The sequence below is a fragment of the Priapulus caudatus genome, unplaced genomic scaffold, assembly GCF_000485595.1.
Source record: "Priapulus caudatus unplaced genomic scaffold, Priapulus_caudatus-5.0.1 Scaffold2294, whole genome shotgun sequence".
Classification (NCBI taxonomy): Eukaryota; Metazoa; Priapulida; class Priapulimorpha; order Priapulimorphida; family Priapulidae; genus Priapulus; species Priapulus caudatus.
Window position 1 is genome coordinate 6,156 of NW_014579355.1, and position 4,505 is coordinate 10,660.

Consider the following 4,505-nt stretch of genomic DNA (forward strand, 5'->3'; position numbering starts at 1 on the left):
ACACGCACGCACGCACGCAAACATGCACGCACGTTTACATACACACGCACGCACGCACGCATAATAAATCGGTAATGATTGCTATCGGGTGTTGTCGTGTAGACGCTACATAATCGCTAACTCAAGTTAGCTTAACTCGAGTTAAGGTTCGTCGTGTAGACGAGGCACAGTGTTACTGTGTAGATAGGGTCCCTATATACAAAGGCATATAAGGTAATTAAGGGATATAATATATAAGGATGTAAGTGTAGACACATCGCACAAAGAGACACAAAACCACACACACGCACGTGTTACGCGCGTGTGCTTTCTCTCGCGACCAGAACCAGAACCTGTAACATCAATGCAGCCGCAACAAGATGCGCGACGCTGTGTCTAGATAGACCTAGGGTCCCTATATACAAAGGGATCAAGGGATATGCGAGTGGTTTAATTAATTAGCAAGTATCTACGCGCGGTATCGCACATAGCCTAATATACGCACGGCTATGGGCGGTAAGAAAGTGTACAATTAAACTATCATAATATTAATATGGCGCGAATGATTTGAGTTACGTTTCTAGAAATCTAGATATATATAAACACATGTGTTATCTATGATCTCTGTGATTCTTGAGTTTATTGAAGCGCGAGTGGTTTAATTAATTAGCAAGTATCTACGCGCGGTATCGCACAGGCTAATATATGCACGGCTATGGGCAGTAAGAAAGTGTATAATTAAACTATCATATAGCGCGAACGATTTGAGTAACAATTTCTAGAAATCTAGATACATACACCCACATGTGTTATCTATGATCTCTGTGATTCTTGAGTTTATTGAAGCGCGAGTGGTTTAATTAATTATAGCAAGTATCTACACACGGTATCGCACAGGCTAATATACGCACGGCTATGGGCGGTAAGAAAGTGTATAATTAAACTATCATATGGCGCGAACGATTTGAGTAACATTTCTAGAAATCTAGATACACATAGACACATGTCTTGGCAATAATCTCTGTGAATTTTTTAATTTTTAAAAGAATTAATCTAAGTTTATTGAAGCACGATTAGTCGAATTAATTACTACGGACCATTGTACAGCGTATCCATACAGCGCTGTACTTTAGCGGCAGCGGTGTGGATCTATTTGGAAACAATATGGCGTCAAATCCTGGTTTGTCGCAACTCTCTGTATATAGGGACCCTAGGTGTACCTAGCCTAGCCTATGCTATCAAAATATTTACTGGTCTCATTTGGAGCTAATAATAATAATAATAACAATAATAATTTTTTTAATATCCATTAGGCTATCCTGTTATCTTGAATAATATTCTTCATTGTATTGCAATATCAATGGGTCCCAGTCAGAACTACCTATATATTCGCATTGAGTTATCGTTGATTTCAATCAAGCGAAATTTTTCACGTGCGAATTTATCATTGTTGTTTGTATTTTTTTCTGCGCGTTTCACAGAGCGTTGGAGACGTTGGTGAGAGAGCGTGGCGACGAGTGGGACGTGCACCTGGAAGCAACGCTGTTCTCTCTGCGCACGAGCAAGCAGCAGTCGACCAACTACAGTCCCATACAGCTGCTCTACCACCGCGAGGCCATGCTGCCGACACAGCTCAGTAAACCAGCCGAGTTCCTCGTACGTGCCATGATTCTATCACGCTACTATAGTTCTACTCTCGCTCGCTGAGTAGGAGAGCCGGATACTGGTACTACCAGCTGGCTACTAGCTTAGCTTAGCTGACTTGCGAGCAGGTAGTAGTAGTAGCTACTAGTATTACTAGCTAGCTATTAGTGTAGCTTAGCTTAGCTTAAGCAAGGGACAGACCATGAGAATTTATTCGCACGACCGCAGCGATTGTTAAAATCGCCGCGAAATTCGCATAGTGTGCCCGTCCACTCAAGCGATGGCGAATTTCGCGCAAATTTTATCCGCACCGAAATTCACAGCTATCAAACATGTTTGATATTTTCGCTGTGAATTTTGATCGCTGTGTGTGGAACTGTCGACCGGGTACCAGTCTATATTATACCTAGCCTCGATATTATGCTAAGCCTCGATTCTCGTGCGAACGCTCCGGGTTGTGTTAGCACGGTATTTCAGCCGAATTCAGCACCAGATAAGTACGGAACCAGCGAGGCCGTGTATCTCGTGTGAACGCAGCTAGTAACAGTTATTAGTATTAGTACACTGTGCTAATAGTATTAGTACTAGTAACAGTTATTAGTATTAGTACACTGTGCTAATAGTATTAGTACTAGTAACAGTTATTTGTATTAGTACACTGTGCTAATAGTATTAGTACTAGTAACAGTTATTGGTATTAGTTGTCGCCTCCCCAGCTGGAGCTGCCTTCCGATGCCGACATCGTCATCAGTCACCTGTCTGCGGAGGAGGAGAGGGAGAGGGTCCGAGCGAACGCCCTCCACAGCGCAGCATCGCGGAGGTCTACATCGCGGGAGAGGCGCGGCGCGGGGGGGAAGCGTCGGCGGCGATGCGGGGACGCACACGGCGATGTCCACAGCGGTGGCGGCGATGACGTGGGGATCACGCGGGTCAAGCTGGAACCCCCGCAGCTGGACAGCATGGACGCACGCATCGCCGACGACGGCGACGAGAGCCACGGTGAGATTGCACGCGGTGTCGCGATGTTAGTCTGGGTTGTATGTGCAAGGCCAGCCGTTACCAACTTTAATTGACGAATATCAATTATGCCATAGCATACCATACCATACCAAACAACACCGTAGCATAGCATAACTTACCGTACCATAGCATAATATAGCGTAGTACACCTTACCAATGAATACCCTACAATACCATACCATACCATATCATATCATACCATACAATATCATACCATATCATACCATATCATACCATATCATTTCATACCATACCACATCACAGATTTCTGTATCTAAAATTTGACCTGATGTTTGCACATTTTCAAAAACCGAAGAATTTCGGAGGGCCGGAGACATCTTCAGGACATTTGGTGACCGAATGTCCGCGGAGTCAAACGACCAACTGACCGCGGCTAGTGACCCCCCAACTTTGGCGACCAATGGCAAGCGAGCGCCAGGGTTCTGCGATCGAGCGAAGGTGGAATGTAGCAGACACCCCACCCCCCAAACATCGCTCAGTCAAGCTACAGCAGGATCTAGTGGTCAAGTTACACTCGTATCTCGCAGTCAACCTAAAGGGGCCAGCGGTCAACTATCTTCACTCGCGTCCAACGGTCAAGTCTCTATCATGACGTGTAGCCAACCTGTCGTCTGTAACGGTCAACTTGCGCTCATGTCTCGTACTCAACCTACGTCCACACCTAGTGGACAAGTCGCGCTAACAACTTCTCGCGGCCATTCTAATCTGGCGTCCAGCGGTCAACCCGTGACCGTATCAGATAGTCAACCGGCTCAAGCCTACGTCTTGTGTTTCGTTAAGCTTCGACCAGACGCCACGTGACGTAACGCTGCAAACGCGTGCTTACGTGTGAACGTATCTAAACTCTGTTGCTATACTCTTGTCTATGCATCTATAATATAATTTTTTTTTTGGGGGGGGGGATTACTGTGACATATCCATGACTAACTGACACCACTAAATTGGTAAAATCTTCCATGCAACTTGAGAAATTGTGAGAAATTACGAGGTTACCATCGCAGCACGCGAAGCCCATTGCCTGACGTCACTAAGCTATATGTCAACAAACGCACGCCTTATGTAAGGCATGTATAGCGAGGTGAAATAACTATTTTTAGCAGCGTGGGATAGTTCACATTCACTTCAGCAGATGACAGCTGTAGAAGGGTTGATGTTGATGGATACTGGCTTAGTGAATATCGTGAAAATTCTAGTTGTATCATGTCTCTGTCGTCATCAGTGACGTCAGCCACGTCTCACTACACATGTACGCAGGCAATCAAAACGCTCTGAAAGTTCACATGTATCGTTATATGGAGAAATGAGTATGTATACGGGTGGCATATAGTGTTAGCCATCGAATAAAGTTGAAAATGAAAAATCGGTAAAATTTTGCCTAAAACCTTGAGAGTATGCTTAATTTTGTTCTTACTCTTTCAGGTGAATGCAGGATTCTGCAAAGCATTAGGAGTCAGTGATAAGATAGCGATTGCCCACCATCCACAAGCTAGTGAATTGGATAAAGACACCACTATGAATGTGAAAAGGTTTGCCAAAAGTTGCCACATTCTTGGTTTTTAATGATCAGGTAGACGTTTTTTGGCCTGCATAACCGTTTTATCGATTTATTCTTGGCCCATCTGATGCGGTCAGGTGGGGTATACTTGATTGAATTTACGGCTGTTCCATTATCCTCGAACAATTGATGTCTCTATTCAACACGCATCTGAGCAGTTATGTCTAAATGCTTACCTTTACATAAACAGATATACAAATAGCCCATAGGTGTACCTAGGGTCCCTATATACAGATAGTTGCGACATGACGAGTCAGAAAAAATCGGTCACGTGATCGCTGGACGC